The sequence below is a fragment of the Miniopterus natalensis genome, chromosome 6 (assembly GCF_054644295.1).
Source record: "Miniopterus natalensis isolate mMinNat1 chromosome 6, mMinNat1.hap1, whole genome shotgun sequence".
NCBI classification, from domain to species: domain Eukaryota; kingdom Metazoa; phylum Chordata; class Mammalia; order Chiroptera; family Miniopteridae; genus Miniopterus; species Miniopterus natalensis.
Genome location: NC_142086.1, coordinates 20,753,971 through 20,768,210, shown reverse-complemented (window position 1 = coordinate 20,768,210; position 14,240 = coordinate 20,753,971). Strand labels below are relative to the sequence as shown.

Sequence of the window (14,240 nt, the reverse complement as noted above, 5' to 3'; positions counted from 1 at the left end):
ATAAAGAGCCGCGTTGATTCATGTGGCCTCCCGGGCTTGATCACTTAAACGGTCTAAGCTTTGGAGGGATATGGGCAGCTCACCAGGCTTGATGAAATGTATCCCCTTTGTTTATACATCTCCTTACTTTGCATCCATGCTCATGTGAGTAAAAATTAATTAATTATCCCAGGTACTTTGACATTACAAAGGAAGTGCTCCGGATTAAATAAGGAATCCGAGCTCTATCAACAATTTAGATTCATTCTCTCCTTGGTGGCTCCTGCTGTCATCTACTCATACCAGTTCCCAATTCACTGATACATCTTCCGATTTTCTTGATCAATTTTTCTTCCAGGTTCAAAATTTTGTTCTCCAACTTAAATCCTATGATGACCCAGGGAAATTTCAATATCTAAATGAAAGAGATACATCCATACATCTACAATTGCATACCAGTGGTTCTAAATTTATAACTCCAGACTTGTATATCCTACTATTAAATATTAAATATTAAATTCTAGTCTAGTTATTATACGGTCATTTAAAAACCGTTCTCATTCTGATGTCACAACAGTTGGGTGAACCACTCATATGGCCGCCCTCTGAGTCACCTAAAAGTTTTCCACCCCAGAATTTTTAATTCTGATATTGTTTTATTTGCCAACAAGCTACATTTTTCTAGGTCTTATACTCCTTTCCTCTCGCTCTCTGCTTCTTTTGTTAAGTTCAACTGTGTTTTCCTAGTCCAGATTCTCCTGTTCAGATTAGAGGCCATCACTCTCCAGAACCCTTGATCTCTTCCTTCCACTATATTTGCCTAATTACAGTGCCATTTCTTCTCCAAAGAATCTGTACATCCATTCATCATAGGGGCTAATTAGAAAGCTGAAAGTAATCCAAAAACATTGTAAATTAGCCCTATTCCAAATTCATGGTCTCCAACTTCAGTTAAAGACTGAAATTTCTGTTCAACATTTATTCTCCCTGCATGATCCCAAGCTTGAGTTTCACCAATTCTGAACAGCAATGACTAGTTTGAACTCCAGGTCTGTATATTTAACAATTTGTTTAATATTTAATCTCTATGTAAAGATACAACATAAAAAACTAAGTTCACCATGTTCAAATTAATTCATAATTCTACTTCTACCACCAATGTTTCCTATCTCAGTGTATGACTCCACTATCTATTAAGTTTGGAAGCCAGAAAATTGTGACATTTTCTTGTTCTTTAGTCCATATAACCAAAACATTATCAAAGTTGCTCATTTTACATGCTATTTTTAATTATTCCGCTTTTCTGCCAATAGTTCTAATACCTTAGAACAGTTATCATCTCTCACCAGGATTATTTCGGTAGTTCCCTAACCTTTCTTCTATGATTCCCTTTTGCTAATATCTCATATATTTACTGCCCCTGAAGCCAGAAGTGTATTTTTAAGTGTAAATCTGATTGTAGTATAATTCTGCTTAAAACCAGTTGGGGTCCGTTCCCTCCCTCCCTCCCTCCCTCCCTCCCTCCCTCCCTCCCTCCCTCCCTCCCTCCCTCCCTCCCTCCCTCCCTCCCTTCCTTCCTTCCTTCCTTCCTTCCTTCCTTCCTCCTTCCTTCCTTCCTTCCTTCCTTCCTTCCTTCCTTCCTTTCCTCTTAATTGCTCTTGGAGTAATAGCTCAAATCCTTAATGTAAGTTTAAACTTCTGCAGGATTTAACCCAAGTAACTACCACACACTGTCATACCATTTCCTTGACAATCTCACTTCCATTCTCAATGGTGATCTTTCAAATTTTAGAATGTCCAAGTTTCTTTTAATTTAGGAACTTATATATGCTATTTCCAGTTTCTGAAATATTCCTTCCTACTTCCCATCTCTCCATTCCCATGCTTTACATCTTACACAAATTCTTCATATCTAACAAATATCACTTCCTTATGAAAGTCTCCTATTATGACCTCCAAGAGCAAATCAGAACATGCTGTACATATTTTAAATACCATTTATCTTCTCTACTTTCTGTGAAGGAAATGACTATATCAATTTCTATTCTTTCTTCTGTACCCAGATGGTCATATTACCTGATAGAACGAGATGATAATTATTCACGGGATGAATAAAGAAATATTTCCCACAAATTATAATGTGTTCCTACTTAGTCTCCTTTTTCATTTGCACAGAAACTATTTCAAAATATCACCACTTTATTAAAGATCCCTTCATGTTAATTTTCCATCCATCTTGGAAAATGATCTCTCCTTCTACTTCACAGAGAAAACACAGGCCATGAGGTTCATTTTCCACTTACCCTGAACATACTCCCCTTTTGCTGGCAAACTGGTCTCAGTCTGTCACTATTATTATTATCTCCTCTCTTCAATCTCATTGAAGAGTCTCCCTGTGTTCAGGGCTAATGCTTACTTACATATGTGTATATATAGATACACACACACATATATACATGTATATTTATAAATATATATACATATATATTTACAAATATATACATATATATATATATTCCTTGCAACCTTGAACCCTTTAGGGTTTTATTCTGTCAACATTTCTTTTTTAAACAACACTTTCAACTTCTTTTCCCCTAGTTATCTTTTCATAACATTAAAAAGAAATTGTGTTTATACCATCCTTCAAAATATTAATTGATTTTATGTTGACTTCCATCTGCTTTATATATCCCACCTTCTTCTCAAACAACATTCTTCAAAAGAGTAGATTACAATAACTTTCTCTACATTTTACCTCCCATTCACGTCTCAAGTCCTGTATCCTGACTTTTATCCAATCATTTCATTAAAACTGCTTTTTCTTAATTCATCAAATACTGGAAGCATAAAGATCAAATAAATACTTTTCCCATATTTCACACTGGGCCCCTCTGAGCCATTTGGCACTATGGACTTCCTGTAATTTCTAAAAACTTTCCACCCTGGACTCATGAGACCCCTGCATTTTCTGGCTGTCATCTCACATTCTGGCCACACCCTGCACCTCTGCATTCCTCAACATAACCCTTAGGTGTGTTTTTTAAAAAAATTCCAGAGTATAAACTTTGGGATTCTTCTCTTCTTAATTTATACATTTTTATCAAAGTTGTATTTCTCCCTATGGCTTGCCTTTCACTTACAGAAATGCCGGTCAAAAATCTGTACTTCTATCCTGGACGATATATCCTATGTCTTAGTTATTAAGCATCTTCATTTTGTTGTTGCAAAGGTATTTCAAACCTTGCATTTATAAAATGGGACATATCATTTTCCCCCTAAAACTTTTACCTCTTATAGTTTTTATTCTGATAAAGTGCACCAAACACCCTGGAGCCCACGCTAAAACCCTGGAAGCCATTCTTTGGTATTACTCTATAAACTAAAACCTCTTCCCTAATCACTTACAAAACCTGTCAGTTTTCCTTTCCCAAATCTCTGGGACCATTTTCTCTTCTTTATGCCTTTGGCTACTGCCCTTCTTCAAATCCGCATCATTAATCACCTGGGTATGTTCACTGGCTTCCTGTCATTCCTGTCTCCCTCAATCTTTCATCCATCACCCCACTTCAGAGTGCTCTTTCAAAGCCTAATCTAAACTTTCATCATTTTACTTTAATTATTTCTCATTCCCTCCTGAATAAACTCTGATCTTTTAAGTGTGACCTACCAAATTTCTTATAACTTGCTCCCTCCATAGAAGAACTACTTATTGAATCAATAAATGCCTGAATGAATACATGAAGATTTATTTTTTCACTACTGCATCTCTGTTATGTTTCATTTCAGCCAAACTGGATGTGTACTGCTTTCTTTATATACTCTGTACATGCTGCGTTCCCCTTCATCTTTACATACCCAATTCATAGTTGTGCTTGAAGTATTGAAAGAACTAGGAAAGCCTTATTCCCCAGGTGACGGAGACATTACTCGCACCTGCCAGTAATGTCATAAAAGTGTCAAAATTTAGAAAATTAGCTGCAGAAATAATAAAACGTATGTTGTGATCCTATTTATTTTACCACTGTATAAAAAAAGAAGTGTTTCAAAACAGAAGTGAAAAATATACCTGCCACGTACAAGAACTATATGCATATATGCTTCTCCACTCCCGTTTGCCAACTGCTTGAATTATGCTAATGCTGTCCATACCTGGTTGGATCACTATGAAGAAACCACCTTGCAATATTCACTGCTCTCCTTTTTGGTTAGGTGGTCTTTCTTAATGAAAAATGGACCTGCCGGCCAGCATGGCTCAGCGGTTGAGAGTCGACCCAGGAGATCACTGTTCGATTCTCAGTCAGGGCACATTCGGGGGTTGCCCAGTGGGGGGCGTGCAGGAGGCAGCCCATCAATGACTCATCACTGATGTTTCTCTCTCTCCCTCTCCATTCCTCTCTCTGAAATCGATAAAAACAAATTAAAAAAAGAAAAAAAAAAGGGCCTTGCTGCTTATCATACTGAATGGTTAGTGCAAAGTAAACTTTCAAATAAATATTTATAGAATAAATTGATTATAAATGATATATTTGTTTTTTCTAAGGGCCTGATATCATGGGACTCATAGATATATTAATTTTCCTACTGACCAAATTGAAGACCAGACCACACAGCCTTTGGTGACTATTTTTAAGTTCTGTCTCTACTAAGACCCCATGCCAAAGTTGTCTTGCTTTCCTAGATGGCATGTCAATCTCATATGTTAAATGCAAGAAGGGCGCCCGGCCGGGCGTGGCTCAGAGGTTGAGCATGGACCTGGGATCCAGGCGATCGGGGTTCGATTCCCGGTCAGGGCACATGCCCGGGCTGCGGGTTCGATCAATGACTCTCTGGTCGTTGATGTTTCTATGTCTCTCCCTCTCCTTTCCTCTCTCTGAAATCAGTAAGGATATATTTAAAAAAAAAAAAAAAATGCAAGAAGGGCACCCTAAAAAGTTCATGAAAAGCAAAAAACTAAAAATGAATTAAGGAATGTGAAAACATTACCTTTCCTCCACTTTACATTATTATATCACAACTGCACAATTACAAAAGTGACATAATATTAATCAAATACTAGTGACATAAAAGTCCTATTGACTCAATGAAAAAATAGCCCATTTTTAAAAGAAATTATTTTTTGTTTGGGATTTTCTTAGAATATTAATGTTTTTCTTTTTCCCATTAAAAAAATAATAATTGGTTCCTGGTCAGTAGCAGCTTGAGAAAAGGTTTTAAAAAAATAGAGCAGTGATGAGAAACATATTGTAGTACTTTAGAATTTTCAAACGGCTCCCACATTCATAATTATGACCCTAGTTTACAGATTATGGATAAATAATTAAGAGATGTTGTTAAAGTTAATGGTTTTACTAACAAAAGTAAGCTGTAGTTATGCAAATAATACAATGAGCTTTCCCTGAGAGTTCACTGTGGAGGCTTAAATTAATTCTTTACACAGGTAATCATGTTTATGTTGCTTTATCTTCTTTGTATGTCAAACTTTCAAAGTGATTTCCTTTAGTTTTTGAACACCTAAACATTCAGGTATAATTTAAACAAAACACTTTCATTTTAGAGCCAAACTGCATGCAGAAAAGAAAGTGAGAGCCTTGACCTTGGATAGACTCTAGAAGAGTCGTTCATGGAAGGAAGACGAAACAATTACAGGTCCACACTGACCCATGTATCACTTAGCACTTCTGATAATAAGATTAGGCTCTCAGAACTAGGATGGGGTCAGAGAGAAAGGTATTAAAAAAAATAATAATGAAGAAGTGTAAGGACAGGGTTGTCAGAGGTATTCTAGTTAGGTATATTTTATCTTAAGACATAATTAATAAATTGCTAAAATTAGATGTTTAGGAAAATTTGGTAAAATAACTAATAACAATAACTAATCCCAGATTTAAAAATGGGTTTCCCAGCAGGTTGGGGTAGGGATGTATAGAAAATTATGTATAAAGTAATTGTTGAATTTTATGAAGGAGAATTATAAAGTTTCTCAGAATATTTCAGAACAATGAAGTTTTAAACAGGTTGAGTCTGTTACCTATGTATTCCTAAAAGAATATTAGCAAGGCTTCTGCACGTTTATAGGTGTTTTGCCATATTGTGTTTCTTGATTTGATTTTCTAAATTAACTGTTATACTATTTGGAATGAAGTACAGTGTAGTAAATAGAATTACATGTTTATGAATTTTAGTTCTAATTCTGAAACTATGTGATCATCAGTAAAAGGAAGAAGTGAAAACTCACCTAGAAAGGCCCTTGTAGGTTTAATAATCAATCATTCTTAGTAGCATGGTTTTAAAGAATATAAATTTTCAAATTTTGATTCCCTCTAATTCAGTTTTATAGTATTAAGATATTTCAAATGAATGTGATCTTATAATATTTTATTACTTGAAAGTCTCTTTTCCCCCCATTTCCTCTTCCTAAGTCATGAAATGTGGACTGGATATAAAATTATAAATTGTCAATTGATGTCTCTGTATATAAGAAAATAATAATATCTTGGGTCATTGTGAAAAGAAAAAAATGATTCAAAAGAATATGGTTTTAGAGGTGGTTTTGGCACCAAGTAATGTATGGTCATAAATCTATTATTTTCTTTGGGATTCAATTTCCTCACCTAGAAAATGGGGGAGAGGTAGGCTCTATGGTTGAAGGTGGTTTCTATCATTCTATGATTCTACTATTTGTAAATTTCCAAATAAAGGCAAAAATCATTCAAGGATATTGTGGTAAACAAATTTTGCATGAGATAAATATATCTTTATGTTATCTTGAGTGTTACTTAAGCAAGAATACAGTGTTAAATTATTTAATATTAGGTAGAGGATCATTTATACTATTTGTGTGTTTTGATAATAATAATGCAGACTTCTCATTTTATTTTAAAATCAATACTAGTGGAACTTTACACAGAATAACTTTTCATAATAAGTATATTTGTCACATAGTGAATAGTGAATTATTGAGACATTTAGATCTTATAAACACATGGGATTTTGATTAAATTACTCAATTAAATAAATAGGTAAAACTATTTTACCACAACGTTCACTGGGTCTCTTAATTGTCTTGGGATTTAAATTTTTTCAACAGTCAATGCCTTTCTTTTATTTTGAATATATACCTGAAACCACAGACTTCTCTACATTTTCAATTCTTTACTGTAGTTAAACTGAAAAAAATTTATTATGAATATATTATTCTTATAAGTTTAGAAAAATAAAGTGACTACTTTATATTAGCCCTTTCATATATGAAGGTCAACTTAAGCTCAAAAAAACATCAAAAGAAATGTGGAATTATCATTCTAACCTAGTGAGATAATCATGACAGAAAAATTATAAAGAAAATATAAAATAGAAATTTGTATCAAGAAATTTTTGTGTACACAGTATACATACATACATATAGTCAAAATAAAATCTCCAGGATAATATTTCCAAAATGTAACAGTTTACCTCAAGAGCAAGAGTTAAAGAAAGATTTTTCTGTATTTTGCTTAACATTTTTAAACTAAATTATCTGTGATGAATTTGTATAAAATGAGAAATATAGAGAAATTTAAAACATTAGTGGGAAGCAAAGAAATTTTAAAATATAACTAATCAATGAGAAATAAGTCTGCGAAGTCTTAAATGTGTTTAGATAATTTCCCAAACATTTCATAGAGTTCTTTAATTTATTGGAGGAGTTTAAATATATTTTAATCAGTTGAATTTAGTAATGGGATTTTTGAGGTAAGTGGATTCATTAGGTCAATATATCAAATAAGAGTATTAAGTTGAACTAATTAATGATAAGTAATGATAATATTTTGAGATAAAAATGGTGGCATTTGATATTAACAATCCCAATTTTAAAAACATGATTAATAGTATAGCTTAAATATATGTTATAATAACAGCTCCCTCATGTTTAGAAAATCACCCATATTATGACAATGACAGAAAATCTGAATCAATACTTGTTCAGATGCTTAGAAAAACTTTTAAGTAAATTAATATAGCCATTTTAGAGATGAGAAAAGTGGATCTTCAAATATAACCTGCATATTATCCACCTGGAATCCAAGCTAGATATTTATGCTAGTGAAGACTTTGTAAATGCCTGTTAATATTTTGTGAGTAAAATTTACTACAAAATAGGTTACTTTTATTTAAAAATTATTTCTTATTTGATAATTAGCTTGTTGAACAGAATAATTAGGAATTTCAACAAGACACTTATTCCACTCACTTTAAGTCACATGGCAAATCCTTAAGTTCTAGATTTTAAAAAGTAATTACATGAGTTTAGAAAATAGTCTATCTTCCATATACTGTAGCCTTCACCTAGCAATCACCAGTTTATCTCATTGATATTCACAAAAGAATAGTCATTTTTATCCTATATTTTTAGATATTTAAGAAAATTGTTAGTAATTATAATAAAAACTAACACATTGAGTATTGTGATCAAGGTATTGTTTTAAGCAAGTTGAATGTATAAATATATTTTACTTTAAAAACCACATTCTAGGGTTGATACTATTTTTATTATCTGCACTTTTTTGATCCGAAAACAAAGGCACAGAGAGCTTAAGGAAGGTCACAAAGCTTATCTGTGGCAAAGTGGAACAAAAAGCCCAGGTCATATGAGTGTGGAAGCCATGCTCTTCACCATTTGATTTTTCTATAACCATTTTAATTCAATCAAAAGGGATCAGTCTTAAACTCCAACATAAAACAGTATTGGAAAGTTGGTTTAAGCTGTGGATTTGGCTAGGAAGTGGTTGACCAGTAGAGACTTAGACTCAATTACAGAGCTATAGAAGTGGACCATTTACTTTAGTTCTGTGGACATCACAGCTGAAACTCAATATTTATTTTAGCACCATACTGTGAGGTTGTAAATTTTATAGATTGAACCATCTTTAGGTAGATAAGTACTTGGAAGAGAAAACATTGGAGGGAAATGACTGTGTCAATGCAGAAGAGATGGCGAGGAACAGTGAACAAAAGGCCAAATATTGTGGTCAGAGAAGAATAATTCATTTTCAATCTTTTCGCTTTTAAGAATAATCAAACATAAATAAGTTGGAAGTGTGGAATTATATTTTAAAAATTATTCAAGTAATTTCAAATGGCAGAGAGATTTTACCCACCAGTTCTGAATGAAAAACACTAGAAACTACACTGGTTTCTGAAATCCTGGTGAAGGACTCAGACCTGCAGATCATATTTCAAAGAATTCAAGAGTTGAGAATCACAGAATTCACATGGCTGACTGGGGTCCAGGGAGATACACTGCCTTGCCTAAAAGCTCATGTCCAGAGGTCAAATGAGGATGACCCCAAAATATCCTGCCCCCAGCAGTTGCTTTCACTATCTCAGGCTGAGTCCGGCTACGGCATTCCTCGTTAGCCTGGTGAAAGAATGACTGTACGCTGAGAACATGCTGCATACTAGTACTAGGTTTTAGTAAATACCATGTCATTTAAAAAGATACTTTAAATATCCCAAGTTGATATATTATCCTGGAAAAATCTTACATTTATATACTGCCAAATTTGATTAGATAAATTTTTAAAAAATTAATATGAAGTAGCAAAGTGAACCATTAGAACATTCTTCTCATTTGCATTTTCTTCTTTTGCCTTGAACTTAAATTGGAATATATCTGGATTTAACTTGGCAGGACTAAAAGAAAAGCATATGAGGATTTGTTTTTAGTTTCCTAAAACAGCATTTTGAGATGCAGGGCTCAATATCCAATTAACTTTCAAACTACAGAACAGGTTACCTAGAAATATGAGAAAAAGTAGACTTGTATTCTTAGTCTTAAAAAAAAAACACAACAAAACTATTCTAAAATCCTACTCTGAACAAAACTTCCTGGCCTGTCAGTAGTAAAATGCAGAAGGACACAGGTGCAGTACAAACAGTTACACTTCAGTTGTTTTTACTTTACATGTTTCCTACCAACCTAACTGAATTAATAACATACACATACTTTAAAAATATTAAAGACAGATATATTATATTTTATGTTAAGGACTGTGATTGCCGTTTCTAAATCTTCCCTAAAGAAAATGATTTTCTTTGTGGAAAAGCTATTATCTCAAGACTGAAAATTATTTGTTTATATAACACTAAAATTCCTTTAATAGAAATTAATAAGATATATACATATCTCAGTTTATTATTAACTTATGGTTGGCTCATTTTTAGAGCTTTTCCCAATCCTGGAACCATGATTTTCAATGCATTTAATTCAAATAAAAGAAATAGTTTTAATCCATATAAGTAGATTTGAAAACATTTCAAATGAGGAATCTCTCACTGCTTAATGAATTAGATAGGCACTCCTCATCCAAGAATCCAAACAATTATTTCTTGGAAATCAGGATATTTAAATGATAAAAATAGAATTTAAAAAACAGAGTAACAAGGTCAGCCGTCGGCCTTATTGAGCTTCATCATCTGCCCCTTACCATCTAGTGTTTTTCTCCTCTCGGTTTTTGCCTCACCAGGGGGATAATATATCGAAACAAGCTGGGAGCACTGCTACTTTACCACCATTACCAGCTCCATTACGAGTTTTCTGTTACAGACTTGTAATACGTATATTGATGAGAAAAATCCAAAACTAAAATAAAGCCTGTCGTCTCATCGCCTGAGTGATCAGATTAGGCGACGTATTTTAGACAAGTCAAATGACACTCTAAACACGTGGGGCCGGCTGTCCTGTCCTGCCCGCCCCCAGCTGCCTGCCCCATCCATTCCTTTGGCCTTGCCCTGTGCTTGAGAGGCGACCTCTCCCGCCACCTCCTCCAGGGCCCCTCACCTCTGCTTTTCCCTTGGATTCGGTTAATGGGAAGGCTTTGGAAGGCAGGAGAGGAGGCCCAGCATCCTTCTCCCACAAGGTTCCCGTGTGACTTAGGTTTGCAGACTGGCTGTGTCCTTCCACTACTGCTCTTTTCCGGCTGCCCCTTTCCTGGCCCCAGTTCTGGGCCTCGGAAAACCCGCCCGAGCCAGTGCCCCTAAAGCCCCTTGCTGCCCACCGCGCTCTCTCCCACCTCCCCATCTTTCATGAGCCCCCAGGCCCTGCCCGCGCTTCTGGGGAAGCCTCCTCAAAAGGTCTGAGGGACAGCGTTTGGAGACTGCCACCAGTTCCTGCTCATACCGGAATAACATGATCCAAACGAGAAAAAAGTTTATAATTCATATTTAAAGAACATGACTTCCAGGGGGGAAAAATGCATTAAGCCTGTTGCAACTTACCCAGTGTAACCCTGACTACTCCAGAAGAGCGTCCTGTTTCTTTATTATGGGACGTGGTTCTTAGACATGAAAATTGGTTCAAAAATGTGGGAAAAAAATGTTTCTTAATCAATCTAATCCAATTTCTCATGTTAGTCCAAACTTGCTCTCTTCTCCCCTATTTGTACACTCATTCATTAGTATTCTTTGCTTACTAGTGGAATAAATAAAATAGCCCTTGGAATACTTGAGCTTAGCTCTTTTTCTAAAATGAAAAACAACTGGACTTAAATTAGGTATTTTTGTTTATTATATTGAACACTTTGAACAAAATTCCCTTTACACTAATGTAATTCTTTAAACAGTATTGGTAAAGAAAGTTTAACTTCTGTTCTTACTCACCTGTTCCCATTTATAGTAAATTTACTGATTCTTTTTGAATACTATTGAACTCAAATTTTAACTGTGGAACTGCCATTGGCCTTAAAAGGTTTTTCTTGCAATAGTTTAAGCCGGCATCCTAATGGGAAAATTTCCTTTTTTTGTCATTATTCTAAATCATTTTATAAAGGCATTTCTTTATTGAAAAGTCACTGTTACTGTAGCTTGAGCATAAGCACGCCTGATACTGAAATTGTGCAAATAGTATGTACGTATTTGAGAAGTCATTCGGAAAAATCTGTCTCCTTGTCTTGCATTCGCCTTATGCCCACTTTGCATCGAGTAGTTTATACTTTTCTGGCCACACGTTACTTTAAATGAGGACAGAAAGCTAATAGGAAATTAACTGGAATCTAGAGAAATAAGAAACTACTGTATTATGGAAGCAAGAGATACTTTAAAATATTTCAATTATCCAAGCACTTACTGCAATTCCACCAACTCCTCAAAACTAATAGATAATATTAGATCCTTCTCAGAAATTATGCTCTGTGTCATTTGCTCTTATTTATTGTCCTGGCAGAAAGTTCCAGCTGAAGTCAAGGTCACCTTCTGTCCCAAAGTTCGTTTAATTAGTATCAATTCTGTGTTTTACCAAGCTTACAGAGCAGGTTATTAACTGTGTTTTTCATGCGAGTGTCAAAGAAGCAAGAGCAGTGTGGGCAATCTTTTCAGCTTCAAAGGCATCACTCATAAATTTAATTCCTTGGCTAGTAAGAAAGATACAACCAGTTTAGTTTATTAATTATTTTTAAAGTAATTTTAAACATGTTCTGGAAATACATTTATTCATATACACTGGCTGAGTTATTAAAATATAAAACAGATTACCATTCTAATAATAAGTAATTCAGTTAGTCTTGATATTTCATAAATGATAGATATATTATGAAAAATTTAAAATTTATATTTATATGCATATTATATAAAGTGAATTAAAGAAAATGGCACATGGGCTACTAGGAAACATTTTCTTTTCTTTCTTGGAGGTTGTTTTGTAGGAGTTGCATATATTATTAGATTATATTAAATCTAGAATTATTACCATAAAATCAATGAAGATACTCCTACATTTATAGAAGTAAAAACAATATTAGTAGGCTGTTTACCTAAAAGAAATGTAAACTAATAGAACTAAGGTATCTGTTTAAATTTATATAAGCTGAATAAATAATCTGAAATGAAACTCTTAAAAATGTTTCATGTTTTAAATTGCACACGCCACAAGTGTCCTTAGAAAATGGAACAGGGCATAAGTGATCTGCTTCCCATAATAGGTAGTATTGAAAAAAAGATATGAATACTGGTTTTCTTCAAGTATTTCCCAAATGCCATAAAGAAATGTGTAAATATTTCAAGATTTTCATTTTTTTTCCAGAGTTCAACTTTATAACAAGTGATGTATATTCTTATTGCAAACAAGACCTACTAGCATACAGAGAACAACTTTAGCTTTGCATCCTATCTTGGGGTAACCTAATCTGAAGTGTGTGGGTCCATGGTTGACTAAAAGACCAAGACCCCCCCTCAGTATGCCCATGCATGCCCAGTCCGTAGCCAGTCCAGTTAGTATTAACAGTATGGCACTCCCAGGCAAGGTTGGAAGGGCCTGCAACTATAGAACATATGTGTTGCTTGTTTTTTCCCCAGTAAGAAATATTTTTAGTATCCTATTTTCATTATGAACTACGTTTCACATATTTAATTTTGAAAATGAGTCAACTTCATATAATAATTATGTTTTTTAAAAGACTAATGGAAATTTAGCTACAATTACAGCCTAAATGTGGAAACCTGTCCTTTTGCAGATAAGCAGAACTCTTTAGATGGACCATCTGGAGACTGAATTATTGCTTGATTTTTGTCAAGTGAAAAAAACACCAACATATTGACACTTAATTTTTAAAATCTTACAACACCATGCAAATTGTGTTTTATTACCACCAATAAAACCAGAAACATTTTTAATAGCTAAACACTCATAATATAAGCTCATAAACAACTTCTTGATTTGCACATATTCGGATTTAACTGTGTCAAGATGATATATTTTACAATTGTAAATGCTCTATTTGAGGGTTTTTATAGTCACTAACAGAGCTAGAATGATTTTACTCCATTCATTCATTCTCAGTGCTGGATTTCTTTTTCTTTTATTCTGATAAATGCTTCTTTATCTCTTTGCGTCTAATTTTTTAAAGTATGTAATTCAAAAGGGAAGGAGAAGACACATTATTGAAACCAAATAGAAATAAATATAGACTGGAGTTTCTTTTGGCATGAAAGAAATAGAGAGTAGAAGCACAGGCCAGATCATTACTGCGTTTTTAACCTGAATTAATTAAACAGATGCTTCAGACAGTGATTTGAAGTGCACATGTATGCATTTTGTGTTTATTTTACTTTAGCATATTGTATTTTGAAGGCAGAGAAATAAAATAATAATTGATGCAAAGGTATCTGCATATAAAATACTATTTTATAATCAACATTTTAGGCAATTACAGTTAATTTAAGATGCCCATATTAAATATGAGTAGAATTTTACAATTCATCTCAGTTTCTCTATGCTGGCACAAAGTAAA

At 33.9% G+C, this 14,240-nt stretch overlaps 1 protein-coding gene across 2 annotated transcripts in view; it reads right to left on the bottom strand.

Moving 5' to 3' along the window:
- CADM2 (cell adhesion molecule 2) overlaps positions 1-14,240 on the bottom strand; it is a 995,556-nt gene that overhangs the window by 42,186 nt on the left and 939,130 nt on the right. The window lies entirely within an intron of this gene.